Genomic DNA, 23,216 nt, shown 5'->3' on the forward strand with positions numbered 1-23,216 from the left:
GATGAGGAACAATTAGCGACAGGCGTATTATTAAGAATTACTCTCAGATGGGATTAAGGCGAATATCGCAGATAAAGCATTTGCCAAAGCAGTACGGCTTAAGGTGGGTCGAGGCAGTCTGAATTACATTTTATAGATGTATTTCTCACAAATCTCTGAGCCTGTCGCCGTCGTCGCCGCCGCCGCTTCTGCAGAAGTAGCAAATGGCAATCGTAGCAAATGCGGCGAGGGACACCCTGCCATCGATTCCGAATGCGCAAAGTGTGTGGTCTTGTTTTCCTGTCTATGTTTGGTCGGTCTCGTAAGAGGTTGAATGTAACGAATGGGTGGGAAAGAGTAAGGGTCAGCGGCTGTGTGGAACGAAAACACAATTCCTCAGGGGCGTGAGCGTTTCGAGATGAGTCGTATATAAGTTGTACTTGGTCTTCAGTGACCGTGTGGCCTAATGGATAAGGCGTAGGACTTCGGATCCGAAGATTGCGGGTTCGAATCCTGTCACGGTCGTGTTTTTCCAGTTCTGAAAAATAAACATACCGTTTTAATGTAGCAATTGAGCAGTACGAAACCGTCTGAATGTTGCTGTTGACCATTCTGTGCTTGGAGATGGTCTTGAGCCTGAAACACACACAACAAGACCGGTTTTAACTAGCGAAATGGTCGGCAGAGTGCCCTCACCGCGAGCTTTTAATGGCACTTGCACATCTAAAACAACGTCGGAAAGTAACTCGTTCGGCTTTTGAGTGACATCAAGTATGTGTGTTAATTTTGACGCCGCTAGCTCTGCAGATTGTCATGCAATTCCTTTACCCCTCAGAAATGATTATGAAATGAAAGTGAAGTACGTGACGAGTGTGACGTTACGAAAACATTAGGCAGCATGGAGAGATTCTGTATGGGACCACCCAACCCAAACGAGTACAGTGTGATCTGCTACCCAGCAGGTATCCAAGGAGGCAGCACGGCTAGCTCAGTCTGTAGAGCATGAGACTCTTATTCACAGTGTCGTGGGTTCGAGCCCTACGCTGGGCGGAACGGAACTTTTTTCCGCTGCAGATGTAAATTACCGATTTTCTGATTAACGTGATGTAATGGAAATAGCAACTTTAAAATTTGCCTACGTCTCCATCAGTCGCAAGAAAACTGTATTTGAAGGTGAAGGTGATTTTGTAGACATGTGTGAAAGTCATGTTCTGAAGTGCAGGTGGTTTAGTTTGGAGAGAACATCGGCTACGTGTCAGATGTGTAGCCAAGCAGTAATGGGTCGCCATAGCTGCAAATATTAGTCGAAAATATGAAGTGTTGTCAGCTGAAGTCTGATGATTCAGACGACCGTACGGACGAAGTACGCAAAAGTGCCGCTAGGCGGCGCCTGTTTAGCTCAGTGGTAAAGCATTGGTCTAGTAAACCAGGGTTCGTGAGATCCATCCTCACAGGAGGAAGACGAATCTTGGAAATCAGTTGCGCAACGTGGCCGTATAGCAAACAGTATCTGTGATGACGAACAATTAGCGACAGGCGTTTTCTTAAGAATTACTCTCAGATGTGATTAAGGCGAATGGTGCAGATAAAGCATTTGCCAAAGCAGTACGGCATAAGGTGGGACGAGGCAGTCTGAATTACATTTTATAGACGTATTTCTCACAAATCTCAGAGCCTCTCGCAGTCGTCGCCGTCGTCGCTGCCGCCGCTTCTGCTGAAGTAGCAAATGGCCATCGTAGCAAACGCGGCGAGGGACACCCTGCCATCGATTCCGAATGCGCAAAGTGTGTGCTCTTGTTTTCCTGTCTATGTTTGGTCGGTCTCGTAAGAGGTTGAATGTAACGAATGGGTGGGAAAGAGTAAGGGACAGCGGCTGTGTGGAGCGAAAACACAATTCCTCAGGGGCGTGAGCGTTTCGTGATGAGTCGTATATAAGTTGTACTTGGTCTTCAGTGACCGTGTGTCCTAATGGATAAGGCGTCGGACTTCTTATCCGAAGATTGCAGGTTCGAATCCTGTCACAGTCGTGTTTTTCCAGTTCTGAAAAAGAAACATACCGTTTTAATGTAGCAATTGAGCAGTACGAAACCGTCTGAATGTTGCTGTTGACCATTCTGTGCTTGGAGATGGTCTTGAGCCTTAAACACACACAACAAGACCGGTGTTAACTAGCAAAATGGTCTTCAGAGTGCCCTCACCGCGAGTTTTGACTGGCACTTGCACATCTAAAACAACGTCGGAAAGTAACTCGTTCGGCCTTTGAGTCACATCAAGTATGTGTGTTAAATTTGACGCCGCTAGCTCTGCAGATTGTCATGCAATTCCTTTACCTCTCAGAAATGATTATGAAATAAAAGTGAAGTACGTGACGAGTGTGACGTTACGAAAACATTAGGCAGCATGGAGAGATTCTGTATGGGACCAACCAACCCAAACGAGTACAGTGTGATCTGCTACCCAGCAGGTATCAAACGAGGCGTCGAACTTCGGATCCGAAGATTGCAGGTTCGAATCCTGTCACGGTCGTGTTTTTCCAGTTCTGAATAAAGAAACATACCGTTTTAATGTAGCAATTGAGCAGTACGAAAATCGTCTGAATGTTGGTGTTGACCATTCTGTGCTTGGAGATGGTCTTGAGCCTGAAACACTCACAACAAGACCGGTGTTAACTAGCGAAATGGTCGGCAGAGTGCCCTCACCGCGAGTTTTGACTGGCTCTTGCACATCTAAAACAACGTCGAAAAGTAACTCGTTCGGCTTTTGACTCACGTGAAGTATGTGTGTTAATTTTGACGCCGCTAGCTCTGCAGATTGTCATGCAATTCCTTTACCTCTCAGAAATGATTATGAAATAAAATTGAAGTACGTGACGAGTGTGACGTTAGGAAAACATTAGGCAGCATGGAGAGATTCTGTATGGGACCACCCAACCCAAACGAGTACAGTGTGATCTGCTACCCAGCAGGTATCCAACGAGGCCGCACGGCTAGCTCAGTCGGTAGAGCGTGAGACTCTTATTCACAGGGTCGTGGGTTCGAGCCCTACGCTGGGCGGAACGGAATTTTTTTCCGCTGCAGATGTAAATTACCGATTTTCTGATTAACGTGATGTATTGGAAATAGCAACTTTAAAATTTGCCTACGTCTCTATCAGTCGCAAGAAAACTGTATTTGAAGGTGAAGGTGATATTGTAGACATGTGTGAAAGTCATGTTCTGAAGTGCAGGTGGTTTTGTTTGGAGAGAACATCGGCTAAGTGTCAGATGTGGAGCCAAGCAGGAATGGGTCGCCATAGCTGCAAATATTAGTCGAAAATATGAAGTGTTGTCAGCTGAAGTCTGATGATTCAGACGACCGTACGGACGAAGTACGCAAAAGTGCCACTAGGCGGCGCCTGTTTAGCTTAGTGGTAGAGTGGTAGAGCATTGGTCTAGTAAACCAGGGTTCGTGAGATCCATCCTCACAGGAGGAAGACGAATCTTGGAAATCAGTTGCGCAACGTGGCCGTATAGCAAACAGTATCTGTGATGAGGAACAATTAGCGACAGGCGTTTTCTTAAGAATTACTCTCAGATGTGATTAAGGCGAATGGCGCAGATAAAGCATTTGCCAAAGCGGTACGGCATAAGGTGGGACGAGGCAGTCTGAATTACATTTTATAGTTGTATTTCTCACAAATCTCTGATCCTCTCGCGGTCGTCGTCGTCGTCGTCGTCGTCGCAGCCGCTTCTGCAGAAGTAGCAAATGGCCATCGTAGCAAATGCGGCGAGGGACACCCTGCCATCGATTCCGAATGCGCAAAGTGTGTGGTCTTGTTTTCCTGTCTATGTTTGGTCGTTCTCGTAAGAGGTTGAATGTAACGAATGGGAGGGAAAGAGTAAGGGGCAGCGGCTGTGTGGAACGAAAACACAATTCCTCAGGGGGAGTGAGCGTTTCGAGATGAGTCGTATATAAGTTATACTTCGTGGTCAGTGACCGTATGGCCTAATGGATAAGGCGTCGGACTTCGGATTCTAAGATTGCAGGTTCGAATTCTGTCACGGTCGTGTTTATCCAGTTCTGAAAAAGAAACATACTGTTTTAATGTAACAATTGAGAAGTACGAAACCATCTGAATGTTGCTGTTGACCATTTTGAGCTTGGAGATGGTCTTGAGCTTGAAACACACACAACAAGACCGGTGTTAACTAGCGAAATGGTTGGCAGAGTGACCTCACCGCGAGGTTTGTCTGGCACATACACATCTAAAAGAGCGTCGGAAAGTAACTCGTTCGGCTTTTGAGTCACGTCAAGTATGTGTGTTAATTTTGACGCCGATAGCTCTGCAGATTGTCATGCAATTCCTGTAACAATTGAGAAGTACGAAACCATCTGAATGTTGCTGTTGACCATTTTGAGCTTGGAGATGGTCTTGAGCTTGAAACACACACAACAAGACCGGTGTTAACTAGCGAAATGGTTGGCAGAGTGACCTCACCGCGAGGTTTGTCTGGCACATACGCATCTAAAAGAGCGTCGGAAAGTAACTCGTTCGGCTTTTGAGTCACGTCAAGTATGTGTGTTAATTTTGACGCCGATAGCTCTGCAGATTGTCATGCAATTCCTTTACCTCTCAGAGATGATTATGAAATAAAAGTGAAGTACGTGACGAGTGTGACGTTAGGAAAACATTAGGCAGCATGGAGAGATTCTGTATGGAACCAACCAACCCAAACGAGTTCAGTGTGATCTGCTACCCAGGAGGTATCCAACGTGGCAGCACGGCTAGCTCAGTTGGTAGAGCATGAGACTCTTAATCACAGGGTCATGTGTTCGAGCCCTACGCTGGGCGGAACGGAATTTTTTTCCGCTGCAGATGTAAATTGCCGATTTTCTGATTAACGTGATGTAATGGAAATAGCAACTTTAAAATTTGCCTACGTCTCCATCAGTCGCAAGAAACTGTATTTGAAGGTGAAGGTGATTTTGTAGACATGTGTGAAAGTCATGTTCTGAAGTGCAGGTGGTTTTGTTTGGAGAGAACATCGGCTACGTGTCAGATGTGTAGCCAAGCAGTAATGGGTCGCCATAGCTGCAAATATTAGTCGAAAATATGAAGTATAGTCAGCTGAAGTCTGATGATTCAGACGACCGTACGGACGAAGTACGCAAAAGTTCCGCTAGGCCGCGCCTGTTTAGCTCAGTGGTATACGCAAACAGTATCTGTGATGACGAACAATTAGCGACAGGCGTTTTATTTAGAATTACTCTCAGATGTGATTAAGGCGAATGGCGCAGATAAAGCATTTGCCAAAGCGGTACGGAATAAGGTGGGACGAGGCAGTCTGAATTACATTTTGTAGATGTATTTCTCACAAATCACTGAGCCTCTCGCGGTCGTCGTCGTCGTCGTCGTCGTCGTCGTCGCCGCCGCTTCTGCAGAAGTAGCAAATGGCCATCGTAGCAAATGCGGCGAGGGACACCCTGCCATCGATTCCGAATGCGCAAAGTGTGTGGTCTTGTTTTCCTGTCTATGTTTGGTCGGTCTCGTAAGAGGTTGAATGTAACGAATGGGTGGGAAAGAGTAAGGGGCAGCGGCTGTGTGGAACGAAAACACAATTCCTCAGGGGGTGTGAGCGTTTCGAGATGAGTCGTATATAAGTTATACTAGGTCGTCAGTGACCGTGTGGCCTAGTGTCGTGGGTTCGATCCCCACAAGGGATGGGCAATTTTTAGATTTCTCGCTTCGCGCGTCGGGCGACTAGGTCGTGCTCTTAGTTCCGCCTCTACCGTAGCGCAGCGTGTTTTCCTCCTGTCAGTTTAGTGCCGTGTTGGTCTCCGTGCGCGTCGCATCGCTGGTTGTCGGCTGGTGTTTGGTGTTCGTGCGGCCCTTCCTGTCGCGGCGTCGTCTCTCGCCGTGATGTCCACCATGGTTCCCACGAAAGTTCCGCGTACAGGTACAGTCAGTTTTACCTTTGACAAATCCACGCGTCACGTCCAGCCCAGTTCTTTGGAGATACATGACTGGTTAGTCGATACAGTTAAGGTCACTACTGATCAGGTGCATACCGCATATTTCGACAGCGAATTATATGTGTTTTTTGTTAAGTTTCTTGACCCGCTCCAGGTTGATAGGCTACTTTCTCGTCATGGTTCTCAGGTACCCTTTACGCACCGTGATGGTTCCACTAGTATGTTTCTCTTGGAAAATGCAGAAGTGATATATACGAATGTTCGGGTATTTAACCTTCCGCCCGAGGTTGACGACTCTTTTCTGAAGTCCGTTTTGCTTCCTTATGGGAACGTACGCCATATTCGAAAGGAACGCTGGTCTGCTCAGCACCGCTTACAGGTATATAGTGGTATTCGGTCGGTGGAAATGGTGGTCAAAAAACCTATTCCTTGTCACCTACAGGTATGTGGTTATAGGGTCCATATCACGTACAGTGGCCAGGAAGGAACATGTTATTATTGTAATGAAACTGGTCATTTCCGTACTAATTGTCCGCGGCGTGTGGTGGTATTAAAACCTACATACGAACAGCGTAAAAAATTGAATTTAGCTGATCTTCTCCCGCAAGGATCTCGGACTGAATCGCTCACTGTTACTGAGGGACGCAGTGATCCGTTGCCCGACAACGGCCGTGATTTTCCCCCGTTGTCCTTGAGTAGGGAGGTTGCTGCCCTTAATTCCGATGTTCCCGCGCTGATTTCTCACAACAAGCGTCGGCGAACACAGGATGATGCGGCTGATGAATCTTCCTTATTGGCTCGCCCTTCCGATGGGCCTCCGGTAAAGGACTCTCTTTCTCAGTCGGAAATCGTGGATGAGGAAGCCACAGGTGCTATCACGCCTTTGCAGAAGCTCCCTGACACCTTATCTGACGTTGTTCCTGCTACCGCGGCAGCCTCTTCGGAGACGCCCGTGACGGAACCTGCTTCTGGTTGCCACGTGTCTTCTCCGGTGCTCTCTGACACTTCTCCTATTGACTCTGTTTCGCAACCCCCTTCTGGAATTTCTGTCGCCCCCTCTGGGTCACAGCCTCCTCCCATCAAACAACTGATTGATTCTCCAGAGCCAGTGGATCCCGTTGTTATTCACCAACTGTCCCACCGTGAACCCATGTCTGCGGACGAGTGGGATGTAGAGGCCTCTCTCTTGCAATCTGACACGGAATGTCTACATGACGCTCCTACGCAGCCGAACGCTGCAGCGTCGGCACCGCGGAGCCGCAGTCGAATCCGTAAACAGCCACGGAGAGCCGCGTCACGGCCGAAGAAAAAGCAGTGGGAAGATGAGGGTTCTGTTTCGTAGTTTTTCTCTCTGTGGTTCAGCGCGTGTTTCTGGTATGATTACTTGTATGCTGCTCCGTCAGCTGACGGCTCTCTACCGATCTTTGTTTTTCTTTCTAGGTTGAAGTTCCATACAAGCATATACATTTCTTACTCTGAATATTAACAGAATATGTTCTGAGCTTCGGCTCGCCGCTTTGCGACAGTTTATCTATCAGTCTGGGGCAGATGTTGTTTTTTTACAGGAAGTCCTATTCGACCAGTTTTCCATTCCTGGGTTCTCGACGTTTTTTAATGTCGCTTCCGAACTTTCTACGGGCACTGCCTTGTTTTATAGAGAAGGCATTCCGTTGATGAATTTCGAAGTACTCGACAGTGGAAGGGGGATCGGGTGCACGTTTTATGATCTCAGTTTACTCCTTCTTTATGCCCCTTCTGGTTCGGGTTGTACTACCGCACGCTCGAGTTTCTAATAAGAAGAAGTCATTTACCTGCTTCGTAAATCCCCGACAAAGATAATTTTAGGTGGGGACTTCAATTGTGTTCTACGGCCGGTAGATCAGTCTCCTAATTTTAATTTCAGTGAAGAACTCGACGACCTTGTGCGCTCCTTGCACCTGCGTGACGTGTGGGTTTCTCGCTATCCTACACTTGTACGACATACCTACTTTACTCCCACGTCTAGCAGTCGCCTCGATCGCTTTTACCTTTCCGATTCCTTATGTGGGCAACTTCTGGCTGTTGATGTGATACCAGCCTGTTTTACTGATCATTGCGCTGTAGCCGTTACGTTTAATTACGAGCGACAACCGGTAAAATTGTTTCGTCCTCCTTGGATGCTCAATATCGCGTATTTGCAAGATACAACCCTTGGTATCGTCCTGGAGGACATTTGGACTCGTTGTTCTCGTACTATGGACCGGTACCCGTCTATCGTGGCATGGTGGACACTGTATGCAAAACCACACATCCGTAGGGCTCTCATGCGTTTTGGGGCTGCGAAGGTGGCAGAAGATCGACGAACGCAAGAATTTTACTATTCTGTCTTACGTCAACTGTACGATAGTGCTACGCATGCTCCCCTCCGGGTTACTGATATACAGCGCATCAAAGCCAAATTGCTGCAGCTCAAACGCATTCAAATGGAGGGCCTGCGGACGAGGTCTCAACCACGTTCCCTTCTACAAGAGGAACTGACGTCACTCTACCATCTAGTCCGTTTACGGTCGCGCCGGAAACTTGGGTGCCTTGCCTCCCTCACAACCGCTGACGGCCGCGTGTTCACCTCTCACCGTGACATTTCTGACTTCGTTTACACCTATTTTACTGATCTGTACGATACTCATGTCCCGGCAGAAACCTCTCTTGACGACTTTACCTCCTTGCTGCCTCGCGTCGTCACTCCTCAATTAAACGACGCCTTTCTGCGTCCCTTTCAGAAGGATGACATAAATGATGTTGTTGGAGGATCGCAGTCCCGCAAGTCGCCTGGATTAGATGGTATTCCTAAGGAGTTCTATGTTCAATTTTTGCCGCTCATTGGTGACACCTTAACGTCAATGGCAAATGAAGTGATGCGGGGAGTCTCACTTCCTGTTCCTTTTCAGGAAGGCAGAATGGTCCTCCTCCCGAAATCCACAGGTCGACCTGCAATTGATTCCCTCCGTCCTATTACTCTCCTTAACTTTGATTATAAACTTGTCGCTCGAGCAATTAATATCCGTCTCTCTAAGCTGCTCGATACCATTATTGCCGCCCACCAAAGCTGTGTGCCTGGACGCACGATACTGACTTCCGTTCTCGAATGTCGCGATGTAATCTCGGTGGCGGCTGCCGCTAATATCCCAGGGGCTTTGCTTTTTCTTGATTTCCAAAAAGCGTTCGATCGCGTCAGCCATGATTTTTTATCGAGAGTGCTCACCGCTGTCGGCTTTAATAATGATGCTCGACAAGTCTTAACTAATCTTTTTACCGGTATCAGTGTCTCGGTGATTGTGAACGGTCACCCTACCCCCCGGATATCGATCAGACGGGGGTTACCCCAGGGAAGCCCCTTATCCATGTCACTTTTTGTTCTATCCTTAGAGCCCTTACTTCGCCATCTCACCATGCACTTACGTGGCTGGAATATATTGGGGGAAATTTTTGCAGTCCGTGCATACGCCGATGACGTCATGGTTTTAGTACGACATGCCGAGGACATACCGCGGCTTAAGGATACCTTGGATTCATATTGTGGTCTTGCTGGTGCTCGAATTAATGATCGCAAATGCACGTTCCTGCCGTTGAGAGGCTTTGATCATGTCGTCATTCCTTGGGCGACGGTTGTCGATCGCCATAAGACCTTGGGGATCATAGTGGATCGTAATCCGATCAAAATGGCGGCACTAAATTGGCGTGAGGTTACGAGTCGTGTTCACGGGGCGATCCTTGAACATGACCGCCGTTCCCTTAGCCTCCTTCACAAGGCACGGGTTTTAGAGACCTATGTCTTCAGTAAAATATACTACGTTGCGCAGGTCTTCCCGCTTCCCGCGATGATGGCCCGCAGGCTGAAACAGCTGTCTAGTCGATTTCTGTGGCGCAGCCATGTCTTCCGTGTCCGGTATGAAGTTGTGGCCAGGCCTCGGAAGCTTGGAGGATTGGGTCTTTCAGATATCAAAGTGAAGACGTCCATCTTATTTGCCCGCCGCAATGTTTTAACCTGTACGCGGGCTCCGCATTCAGTCACCTCTCGTTTACTTTCCCGCCTCCGGCCGGCCAGTCTGACCCCTCCTGTTGATGTTGGACGGATTAATCCTAAATTGCGGCACATTCGTGAATACTTTGTACTTGTCGTTATTCTGGGTGCTGATATACTTTCTATGACGCATATTACTACCAACATGCTACAAATCCGTTGGGGTACAGCATGTTTCCCTTCTTCTGTTGAACTTGCTTCCCCGTCAACGTCATGGAAAACGGTCTGGTCTCATCTTAGTCTTCCCATTTTGCCGATGGAGATTGTTTCAACGTGGTATAAGGTCATTTACCGTGTGATACCTACTGGTGATCGTCTTTTTCGTATTGGCCTTCGTCCGACTGATCAGTGTGAGGAATGTCATCAAACTGACACCTTACTTCACAGGCTAGTTGCTTGCGGACGGGATCACTGGCTCTGGGTCCGCCGTCAATTAGCTTTTCTTACTAGAGGGCCTGAAACCTCATTCCCAGACGACATCTTCTTACATCCGGACATCTCTTATTTTCCTCAGACGAAAACGTACACGATTGTCTGGCTCTTGGGTTACTATGTCCATTACGTCATTGAAGGCGGTAATGACCCAGATCCCCGCGTTTTTCACCATTATTTGTCAACTGCGCATTGGAAATGGCAGCGGTTACCACAATACCGAACGCTTTTTGCGAATATGCTTTTTCTTGTGTTTAACCGTCAAGGTGTTGGTTAAGTTCCCCTGTGATTATTGTTTCTTCCCTGAGCTCGAGTCCCCTCCCTTGTTGTATTTTTTCGTAATTTTTTTTCTCTCTCTCTTTTGCATGTATATATATACACCCAAAATTCATACGGGTGGGGTAACGGGTTGGTCTTCCCCTTCAGAAGAAATGTTTTATTTGTGTTTCACCTAATTTGTTGATTTTCTTTTTGCAGCTAATATTAAATGATGATTTGACTATGGTTGTCTGAATTCTCGTGAAATATACCAAGTCAATCTGATAATAAAAAGAAAAAAAAATGGATAAGGCGTCGGACTTCAAATCCGAAGATTGCAGGTTCGAATCCTGTCACGGTCGGGTTTTTCCAGTTCTGAAAAAGAAACATACCGTTTTAATGTAGCAATTGTGCAGTACGAAACTGTCTGAATGTTGCTGTTGACCATTTTGTGCTTGGAGATGGTCTTGAGCTTGAAACACACACAACAAGACCGGGGTTAAGCAGGGAAATGGTCGGCAGAGTGCCCTCACCGCGAGGTTTGACTGGCACTTGCACATCTAAGACAACGTCCGAAAGTAACTCGTTCGGCTTTCGAGTCACGTCAAGTACGTGTGTTAATTTTGACGCCGCTAGCTCTGCAGATTGTCATGCAATTCCTTTACCTCTCAAAAATGATTATGAAATAAAAGTGAAGTACGTGACGAGTGTGACGTTAGGAAAACATTAGGCAGCATGGAGAGATTCTGTATGGGACCAACCAACCCAAACGAGTACTGTGTGATCTGCTACCCAGCAGGTATCCAACGAGGCAGCACGGCTAGCTCAGTCGGTAGAGCATGAGACTCTTAATCACAGGGTCGTGGGTGCGAACCATACACTGGGCGTAACTGAGTTTTTTTCCGCTGCAGATGTAAATTACCGATTTTCTGATTAACGTGATGTAATGGAAGTAGCAACTTTAAAATATGCCTAGGTCTCTATCAGTCGCAAGAAAACTGTATTTGAAGGTGAAGGTGATTTTGTAGACATGTGTGAAAATCATGTTCTGAAGTGCAGGTGGTTTTGTTTGGAGAGAACATCGGCTACGTGTCAGATGTGTAGCCAAGCAGTAATGGGTCGCCACATCTGCAAATATTAGTCGAAAATATGAAGTGTTGTCAGCTGAAGTCTGATGATTCAGACGACCGTACGGACGAAGTACGCAAAAGTTCCGCTAGGCCGCACCTCTTTAGCTCAGTGATGTCTGTGCTCAGCGCTGTGGCTGGCTTGTTTACTTCTGCGGGGTAAGTCGTTCGCTAGCAGCGGTTATTCTTGCGTGTGAGGAATGATGTTGATGAATCAGTGATGACACAAGCTATGAGGATAGATACTTTGAAGTTAACTTTCGATAATTCATTTGCTCGACCAACCTCTTTCGAAATCGAGGATTTCATCGAAGACGTGATGAAAATTGGAATCCATCAGGTTATTGGTATACATTTGTCGATTTTGTCTAGCATAGTTTATATCAAGATGAGAGATGCCGATTTTTGTGACAAAATAGTTGACTCCTTCAGTTCCGGTTTGAAGTTTAAGCATAGTGATGGCAATGTGGGTGTAGTTACTGTTTCCCACGCAGGGCTTTGACTTCGAACAATTCGCATTTTTGAACTACCCCTTGAGGTACCAGCCGATCTGATAAATGTTGCGATATCGCCATATGGCAGTGTTTTGAGTAACTTTGCTGAACGTTGGTCTCCGGCTCATAAATATCCGGTTTTGAATGGCGTCAGGCAGCTTAAAGTAGACTTGCAACGACATATTCCGTCGTACGTCACGGTTTGTGGGTACCGTGCAGTCGTAACGTATGATGGCCAACCTAGGACATGTGCTAGATGTAACTCGACGGGACATGTGCGTGCGGAATGTTTACAGCGTCGTGTACCTCAACTGCCAACCGGAGAGAGTGTTCGCCCTCCCGCAATGTCAACATTACCGGCATCGTACGTGTCGGTTGCTCGCGGTGAGCCGGCAAAACAACCGATTCGTGATCCACCTGCTGGACCCAGTCTCGCAGTTAATGTAGCATCACCGGACACTACAGTCACGTTCGGGATGGCTGTTTCTGAAACCCATGACACTAACAGGACCAGTGATATGGTGGTAGAACAACCCATACAGGGTGCTGAGTTAACGGAGATGTCCCTGGCTCCTGCTACCATGTCCGAACAAGTGACTGAAACGATGCCGAACTCTGACGCAGTAATACGCGGTAATAGATCTCCGAAGAAAAATAAAAAACGGAGCATGGCTCATCAAGGTGCGGAAGATACAGCACCGAGCTTGCGGGGAAAGGCAAAATTAATCGGCCAGAATTTAAAAGAAGGACCAGCTGACGCTGTCGCCTCGACTTCGCGCTCACGTAACGCACCACGATCTGACAACACCGTGTCGGAGCCGCCCGCGACGTCCGACAGCAGACAAGATGAGATGCCGATTCAGAACACTGAGCGACCGGATACGAATCCACCGTTTCCTGAACCAGTAGGCACCCTTTCCTCTCCTAATTGGGCAGACGAGTGTGAAACGAATAAAGATGATGTAGAGATGCAGGAGGATTCAACACCCGCGACTGGGTCCTTGCCCCCTCTCTCAGTAGTTGATGGAAGCAAAGTCCACGTTGCCATGGCTACTCAAACGACCTAAACTGTCAGCGCCTCCAATTGACAGCTAGCTGACGTATCCTAACGTCTACTCCTTTCGTACGGAACATCAATGACCACCTTGCAGGCCTACAAGATCATGACTCTCAATATCAATAAGATACGTAGCGATTTGAATCTGAAAAACTTACAAGACTTGTTATACGCAGCTGACATAGATATAGCAATGCTTCAGGAAGTGAGTGATATCGAGTTAGACCACATAGCCGGGTATAACGCGTTCATAAACCCTGGCAACGGTTTCGAACTTGGAACAGCATTACTCTTAAAAGAAGGGATCATTGCCAATTGTGAGGCCAAACTTGTGACCGGCAGAGGGATAGCAGTAACTGTCAATAACATCAGACTGATTAATATTTACGCACCTTCTGGGTCCAGTAATAGGCAACGCCGTGCAGAATTTTTCCGCCACGAGATCCTTCCCCTCTTCGGGACCAACTACACTGATGTCATTTTTGGCGGAGATTTCAATTGTGTGCTTAGTCAAATAGATCAAACTCCGCACTTTAATCGGTGTGTTGAATTAGAACAGATCATTCAAGAACTCCGCTTAACTGACACCTGGACGTCCACGCACGGAATGCAGTGGGTTTTACACATTTTACCAGTCATTCGGGAATTAGGTTAGATAGAATTTACATATCGTGTAATTTAAAGCAACACCTGCTACAGACCGAAATATGGCCTACTGTATATTCCGACCATGCTGCCTATATCTGTTCCGTCAACATGAAACAACAGGAAACCTACCGGAGTCGAGGGTTATGGAAGTTCAACATTGCACATTTGCAAGATACTGCATGTCGAGAAGCCTTCCTGTCCACTTGGACGGTCTGTGAACGTAAATTCAATTCCTACAACTCCGCGATCGAGTGGTGGCTCCAATGCGCCAAACCTCAAATTAGGAAAACTTTAATGATTTACTCCCGTCAGAAAAATCAGTGGCACAAACGGACGATGGAATTTTATTTTCAGTGTCTTCGGGAGTTACATAAATTTGATGCGACCGATATCCGCAATTTTGCACACATCAAAAGAATTCAGGCAAAAATTTTAACGCTGCAACGGAAACAGTTGGAAGGTTTTCAAGTTCGGGCGCGAGTTCCTACGACGGTGCAAGAAGAAGAGGCTGCCATATATCACATGTTACGTGAAAGTCGACGAGGCCGTCGGAAAATCTTTACACAGATCCGAACCAGTACCGGTGCCATAGTTACTAAACAAAGTGCAATCTTGAGTGCGATTGAAGAGTACTATCGAGACCTGATGTCCAATAAAATAACAGATGTTACCGTGTTTGCGGATTTTACGACAAATTTATCACGGAGACTCGGCCCCACAGAGGCTAATCAGCTTATTACAGAGGTGACAGAAGATGAATTAACAGACATTATCCTACGGAGTCCGAAAAATATATCTCCAGGTTCGGACGGCCTACCTGCAGAAGTATATCAAACCTTGTGGCCGCAGATGAAATCGAAGCTACTTGCAATATGTAACGAACTCATGAACCCATGTAACGTTATTCCGCAGGAATTTCGACAGGGAATTGTTGTTTTACTGCCCAAGACCCCGTGCAGTGACAACCCAACAAACTTGAGACCTCTCCCGTTGTTAAATAGTGATTATAAACTAATCGCCCGTGTCCTCAGCCAACGGCTCAAAAATGTCATGTCCACAATCACAGGACAGTATCAAACGAGTGTTGGTAGAAATAGATCTATTTACCACACGCTCACGGATTACAGAGATGTGATAGCCGTAGCGGAGGCCTGCAAATTAAAATGCGCCCTCTTAATGATAGACTTTGAAAAACCATTCGACAGAGTGAGCCACCGATTCCTTTTCCACGTCATGCGAGAATTGGGATTTCCGCACCAGTTCACTCAAGTAATCGACAATATGATCCGTAACAGTACTTCGCGAATCCAAATTAATGGTCGCCTCAGTGGTGCGATTGATATCGCGTGTTCGGTGAGGCAAGGCTGTACGATGTCGATGGCTCTCTTTGCCATCGCCATAGAACCTCTGCTTGCTACGCTAACTGAACGTTTGCAGGGATTGGAAATCAATAGACAGAAGATTGTGTGCCGTGCGTACGCAGATGATGTCGGCTTTCTTGTCGTGAACGCGCAAGAAGTGAGGTCCTCACTTGAAATACTTCAACGATATGCGGTGGCATCAGGGGCGAAGGTGAACTGGCAAAAATCTGGAATCATGAATGTCGGACGGGGAAATACATTTCCCCAACCATGCCCGATTACGGGAACTTACCAGTATACAGTGCTTAGGACTTGAGTTTCGCCGGAAGATACAGAATACCATTGCTGTAAATTATTGAGATTTATTCACAAGTTCACGGCATGTGTACAACAGCATAGTATGAGGCAACTGAATGCTCTCCAAAAAGTTGAACTGGTCAACACCTATATCGCCTCCCCGGGTTCGATTCCCGGTACCGGAAGTGCGCGTTAAAAAAAAAAAAAAGTGGTAGAGCACTGGTATAGTAAACCAGGGGTCGTTGTTATCTAAAAAAAATTGGTTAAGGTGTAAAAAAGTGGAAAAAATGGATAAGGCCTCGGACTTCGGATCTGAAGATTACAGGTAAAAAAAGAAAAATAAAAAAAGAAAAAAGTGGTAGAGCACTGGTCTAGTAAACCAGGAGTCGTGAGTTAAATCCTCACAGGAGGAAGACGAATTTTGGAAATCAGTTGCGCGTCATGGCCGTATAGCAAACAGTATCTGTGATGAGGAACAATTAGCGACAGGCGTTTTATTAAGAATTACTCGCAGATGTGATTAAGGCGAATGGCGCAGATAAAGCATTTGCCAAAGCGGTACGGCATAAGGTTGGACGAGGCAGTCTGAATTACATTTTATAGATGTATTTCTCACAAATCTCTGAGCCTCTCGCGGTCCTCGTCGTCATCGTCGTCGTCGTCGTCGTCATCGTCGCCGCCGCCGCCGCCGCTTCTGCAGAAGTAGCAAATGGCCATCGTAGCAAATGCGGCGAGGGACACCCTGCCATCGATTCCGAATGCGCAACGTGTGTGGTCTTGTTTTCCTGTCTATGTTTGGTCGGTCTCGTAAGAGGTTGAATGTAACGAATTGGTGGGAGAGAGGCAGGGGCAGCGGCTGTGTGGAACGAAAACACAATTCCTGAGGGGGTGTGAGCGTTTCGAGATGAGTCGTATATAAGTTATACTTGGTCGTCAGTGACCGTGTGCCCTAATGGACAAGGCGCCGGACTTCTTATCCGAAAATTGCAGGTTCGATTCCTGTCACGGTCGTGTTTTTCCATTTCTGAAAAACAAACATAGCGTTTTAATGTAGCAATTGTGCAATACGAAACCGTCTGAATGTTGCTGTTGACCATTTTGTGCTTGGAGATGGTCTTGAGCTTGAAACACACACAACAAGACCTGTGCCTATTTAGCTCAGTGGTAGAGCACAGGTCTAGTAAATCAGGAGTCGTGAGTTCCATCCTCACAGGAGTAAAACGAATTTTGGAAATCAGTTGCGTTTTTTCTGGCTCTAGCTGCCGACGCGTACGGACGTGCCTCCTTTTGCTGCATGTAGTCAGTGTTTCGCCAGTGTTTACTTTTGCGTTTCGGTGTTTTTGAGTTTTGTGATTTTATTCGTGTGTTGCTTGTGATTCTTCTGCCTCCTGTGTGATCTGTTTTTTTTGTTTTCTATCGACGATTATTTGTCGTTTGTGGAGTTTTCGGTAATTACCGGTATCTCCCCTTGATTACTGCATACCATGGCTACAACTGTGAGGAAGAATACGCTGTTTTTTGCCTTCGCTAAGGAAACACGACGTGTTCAGCCGACTGCTCTGGAAATTCATGATTGGCTTGATCAGGTACTTGGCATAAATTCTGATAAGGTGCATACCACTCAGCTAGATACTGACAACTACTGTGTTTTCGTAATGTTTTTGGATCCCGTTTCGGTCGATAAAATTATTGGAAAATTCGGGTATTATGTCGAATTTTTGCATAGAGACGGCACTACAAGTAAAGTGGCTATCAGGAGAGCTGATGCTCTTTATAGATCTGTGCGGGTGTTAAATTTACCTATCGAGATAGATAATGAGAAAATCAAGGTTGCCCTGTCTCAATATGTTGAGGTAAAGGGTATAGTTAACGAACGTTGGTCGAAGCAATTTAAAATTCAGAGCTTCAATGGTATTCGTTCGGTAGAGATGGAAGTAAAGACGAATATCCCATCTCATATAACTGTTGACGGGCATAAAGCACACGTGATTTATACTGGTCAAACCCCTACGTGCCATATATGCAATGAATCGGGTCATTTAAGGCAGGAATGTCCCCGTCGTATCTTTGTACTAAAAACAAATTTAGTCCAACCCGCAAGATGACCTTGAGCGAAGTTTTGGCAACCGATAACACAGCTAAACAGGGTGAGGGTTCGGATCCTGTACCTAGTTCTGGAACTATTGCAGTTGATGGCAGTGATTTTCCACCCCTGGTAACACGCTTCAATTGTGATTCCTCTGCCCGTGAGTTAGACGTACTAACCAAAAAACGACCACTTGAACATACAGATTATCATTCTGATGATGACACCTCCCGACAATCTCCTGCTGTACGTAAACAGAAACCTGGCGATGAAAATCTGCATGTGCCCCAAAACGGAATGCAAGTGGATTTAATTGCAGTTTCTGATACATCTCGCTCACTGCCAGAAAATGCAACAGCAGCTGCCGACAGCGAGAAAGTAGAAGTCCCCCAAGCAGTGACAACTTGCCCAGCTGAAAACAGCGATAATCAGCTGTTTACCGACGGTAACTTCGCGAAAGCGGTAGAACAACAACACCACGACACCGCAACAGCACAGCAACCGGCACCAGAGTGTAAACAAGAGAAAGTGTTTACTCCTGAACCGGAAAATAAGCAAACACCGTCACAAGCATCACAACAAACGAAGGTAGCATGTAAACAGCAGGCAGTGTTTACAAACCAGGTCTCTCTAGGCACTGCTGCTGAAGCGGCCGCGTCGAGTGTTGCCACAACAAAATCAGGTCAGGGTTTTCACGGCGTCCACCGCCGTACGCTAAAACCACAACCGAATCTTACTGTTTCTCGCACCCAAGCCAAACAAAAAGCGGAAAAGTCAGACGTAAAATCACAGAAAAAAATACGATATGAAATTGTCAGAGAAGGTGCTCCAGATGAGCCTCCTGACACACTCAATGTCGAACAGCCCCTCAGTACTAAGGTGCAGGATGACAATGGCAGACAAACTAACGTTTAGCGCCCGTGTTACTAGGACTGCTACCAAGTTCTGAATGACTGTAGTTCTAAACCGGATCTCAGCACTCCAAAAGTACAACAATTGTCGGTGGCCAATAGCAAGTTAGAGATGCAAGCATACTCTATCACAACGATCAATATAAATAAAATTCGAACCTCATTAAAGCTAGCTGCTCTCAAGGAATTTTTGTATGACTCTGGAACCGATATCGCTTTGCTACAGGAGGTTGTAACGACGGAATTTGTAATACCAGGATACACCGCAATTGTTAACGTATCTTGTCAAACACATACAGGAACAGCGGTTCTGCTCAGGGAAGGGATGCCCGTATCTCAAGTGGAGCGGTTGGAATCTGGAAGGGCAATTAGTATTAACGTTTTAGGTACCACATTGATTAACTTATACGCGCCCTCAGGAAATAGTAATAGACAGGACAGGGCAGCATTTTATAAAGAGGAACTTATATATTTATTACGTCGAAACCAAAACAATTTTATAATGGGCGGTGATTTTAACTGTGTGTTAAATCGTAAAGATCAACAACAACATTTTAACGGTTCTTTGGAACTTAAACGCCTAGTAACCTACCTAAAACTTAGGGACGCATGGGAACTAAAATATCCAACGAAGGTTGAATATATACGTACATAACACCGACTTCGCGCAGTAGAATAGACAGAATTTATGTTTCCCAAAACTTGGAAAGATGTCTACTAAATTCAGAAATCGTACCTGTATATTTTAGTGACCACTGCAGTATGAAGGAGTGCATTAATTTAGCTCCACAGCCGATTCAGATTTTTAGGAACCAGTGGCATCTAAACGTCTCTCTCTTAAAAGAGCAAGGTTTGGCAGACGCGGTATCGGATGCGTGGACCTTATGTCTGCGGTCGATCGAGAGGCACCCCACAGTATTAGACTGGTGGATTAAGGTTGCAAAGCCGAGACTGAGAAAAGTGTGTACCAGATACAGCAGAGAAAGAGCGTGGGAGTTAAAAAACAGTATGGAATTTTATTACAGTTTGTTGCGAGACCGCTATGAACAGGCAAACGTGTCAACCATTAGATTACAAGACATCAGACACACCAAAGCGAAATTACTCGCCATTAAAAGACAACAGTCCCCGGTGAATAAATCTGCTGGACCCGACGGACTCCCTGTAGAATTTTACAGAAAGTTCTGGTTCTTAATTGGTGACACGTTTACATGCATTGTCAATGAGATTTTTAACGAGCAGACGATACCTGCAGATTTTAAAGACAGCAAAATTGTACTTTTACCGAAAAACAAAGGGACGAAAAGTTAAACAATTACCGCCCTATTTCCCTTTTAAACACTGACTACAAAATAGTATGCAGGATTTTAAAAAAGAGACTCTCACCTCTGACCGACAAATTAATTAGTCAACATCAGTCATGTGCAGCAAATAGAAGTATTTTTAATAAGATTTCTGAATATAGAGACATCATCGCCTTAGCATCGGTTTCCATCAAATGTGCTTTACTTTTTATAGATTTTAATAAGGCTTTCGACTCGGTGAATCACCGCTTCCTATTTGAGGTACTGACAAAAATGGGACTCGTCCACAAAACAGTTAATGTTATAAAAAACGTTGCTACTGGTCTGAACGCTAAATTAGCTGTCAACGGTCAGCTGACGCGGCAAATTCAAATAAACCGCGGCATCCCACAGGGAAGTCCCTTATCTATGTTTTTGTTTGTTGTGTCGTTAGAGCCCTTTTTAAGAAGTGTTCATGAAAGGTTAAAGGGCATAACTATAACTGGCAGGAAAACTGTAGTGAGAGCCTATGCTGACGATGTTGGTGTCGTCATAAGAGGGCAAGATGATGTAATTCGACTAGGGGCCATTCTTCAAAACTACTGCCGCCCATCCGGTGCGACAACAAACGAAAATAAAAGTACAATCCTGGGAATGCGGGGTTTTGAACGGATACACATCGATCGGGCGAAGTCAGTTACCACCCATAAAACCCTGGGGACAATCCTGACGGCATGTCCAATGAGGATGACAGCCCTCAATTGGAAAGAGATATTAACAAAGATTCAAGGGGGACTTATTGAGAACTCACAACGACTTATGAACCAGGTTCAGAGGGTCAGGTTCATTAACTTATGCATTCTCTCAAAGGCATTCTATATGGCACAAGTTTTTCCCTTGCCGAAGTTGATAGCTCAGAAAATAATGTCGAGGGTTGCAAATTTCTTATGGAAGGGGGAAATCTTCAGGGTTAACCTAAGAACTGCGACTCTACATCCTAGAAATGGAGGCCTCGGACTGGTGGACATACGCAATAAAGCATCTGCGCTTTTCATAAAAAGGTCTTTAAACATATTTCACGCCAACCCCGGCAGTATTACTACACAATTGTTTAAATGTGTCCAACCAGAAAGCCTTCAACCACTGGCAGACGTACAACAAATTAACCCCCGCCTGCGATACGTTAGGATCTTGTACACAGAATTGAGCTATGTTAACGAGAAACTCAGAACTTCACTGCAAATTACAGCCAGAGATATCATGAGACAAAGACAACAATATGAAGGACAAAATGAAATTGCCACGAAATATATGAGTCACAACTGGGATGCAATTTGGGAGAATATTAGTTTTAACGGGCTCAATTCACATGTGATAACGGCATGGTACAAAGCCGTCAATAATATTGTCAGCACCAACGAGCGGCTTTATAAAATTGGGAAAGCTGAAACCCCCTTATGTCAGAAATGTAAACAAGTTGACACTGTGATTCATAGATTTACGTGTGCTGGAAATCTCAACAACTGGCATTGGCTCAGGAAACGTCTTGCACTACTGCAACGAACGTCACCCAATTCCATTACTCCTATGGTGCTTTTCAGACCTGAAAGTAAGTATTACCCCAAAACCAAAAATAATGCATTACATTGGTTAATGGGACAGTTTGTCCATTACATTATCAATAAAATAGGTGGTGACGACGAAACGGAATTCAAGCTTTTTATGCAAATGGAGTACAGCAACATTAAGCAACATGCAGACCACAGGAAAATGTATGGAAACATGCTGATCATTTTATTCGAACGAATAGGTGTTGGTTAAAGCGCACAGTCTAACACTAAATCTACTATTATAGGAGTACTGAAGAGGTGAAGTATGAATCTACGTTCAAGATGAAGGAAATGCCTCCTCTTTTATCCATTTTTGTTACGTCTGCAACCCAATAAGTGTCTTATAAATGCTCGATGTATATTCCAATATGATCACATGTTTCTTACTCGAATGTCTGTTGACTGAAAACGCGAATGACGGCTTTGCAATGGGATCTCACCCCCAGATGTCGTACAACCAGCGCTCCTTACCACAATAAAGAGAGCAGGCGAAAAATATACACGACTATACCCGCTTTTCTATAACAATTAAAATGCACTGAAGGAGCCATTCGGTGGGAGTGATGGTTAGGGCATCGTGGCCAGGCCTCGAGTTCTTTGACCCCTGCCCTCGTTGTCCCCGTCATGCGCCTACTGATATGCATCCTTATAAAAAACAATAAAAAGCCGTCCAAGGCGCCAGACTAAAAAATAAAAAAAAATGGATCAGGCGTCGGACTTCGGATCTGAAGATTACAGGTTCGAATGCTGTCACGCTATATATATATAAAAAAAGTGGTAGAGCACTGGTCTAGTAAACCAGGAGTCGTGAGTTCCATCCTCACAGGAGGAAGACGAATTTTGGAAATCAGTTGCGCGTCATGGCCGTATAGCAAACAGTATCTGTGATGACGAACAATTAGCGACAGGCGTTTTATTAAGAATTACTCTCAGATGTGATTAAGGCGAATGGCGCAGATAAAGCGTTTGCCAAAGCGGTACGGCATAAGGTGGGACGAGGCAGTCTGAATTACATTTTATAGATGTATTTCTCACAAATCTCTGAGCCTCTCGCGGTCGTCGTCGTCGTCGTCGTCGTCGCCGCCGCCGCTTCTGCAGAAGTAGCAAACGGCCATCGTAGCAAATGCGGCGAGAGACACCCTGCCATCGATTCCGAATGCGCAAAGTGTGTGGTCTTGTTTTCCTGTCTATGTTTGGTCGGTCTCGAAAGAGGCTGAATGTAACGAATGGGTGGGAAAGAGTAAGGGGCAGCGGCTGTGTGGAACGAAAACACAATTCCTCAGGGGGTGTGAGCGTTTCGAGATGAGTCGTATATAAGTTATACTTGGTCGTCAATGACCGTGTGGCCTAATGGATAAGGCGTCGGACTTCGGATCCGAAGATTGCAGGTTCGATTCCTGTCACGGTCGTGTTTTTCAGTTCTGAAAAAGAAACATACCGTTTTAATGTAGCAATTGTGCAGTACGAAACCGTCTGAATGTTGCTGTTGACCATTTTGTGCTTGGAGATGGTCTTGAGCTTGTAACACACACAACAAGACCGGTGTTAACTAGCGAAATGGTCGGCAGAGTGCCCTCACCGCGAGGTTTGACTGGCACTTGCACATCTAAAACAACGTCGGAAAGTAACTCGTTCGGCTTTTGAGTCACATCAAGTATGTGT

The 23,216-nt window shown here is 45.8% G+C and overlaps 3 non-coding genes across 3 annotated transcripts; all 3 read left to right on the forward strand.

Annotated features, from left to right (window-relative positions):
* Positions 1–431: 431 nt before the first annotated feature.
* Trnar-ucg (transfer RNA arginine (anticodon UCG)) lies at positions 432–504 on the forward strand. Its single transcript has one exon. It is a non-coding gene; the product is annotated as a tRNA-Arg (tRNA).
* Positions 505–2,959: 2,455 nt separating this feature from the next.
* On the forward strand, positions 2,960–3,032 carry Trnak-cuu (transfer RNA lysine (anticodon CUU)). The gene has a single exon. It is a non-coding gene; the product is annotated as a tRNA-Lys (tRNA).
* Positions 3,033–22,890: 19,858 nt separating this feature from the next.
* On the forward strand, positions 22,891–22,963 carry Trnar-ucg (transfer RNA arginine (anticodon UCG)). Its single transcript has one exon. It is a non-coding gene; the product is annotated as a tRNA-Arg (tRNA).
* Positions 22,964–23,216: the final 253 nt, after the last annotated feature.

Source organism: Schistocerca gregaria, chromosome 10, assembly GCF_023897955.1.
Source record: "Schistocerca gregaria isolate iqSchGreg1 chromosome 10, iqSchGreg1.2, whole genome shotgun sequence".
NCBI classification, from domain to species: Eukaryota; Metazoa; Arthropoda; class Insecta; order Orthoptera; family Acrididae; genus Schistocerca; species Schistocerca gregaria.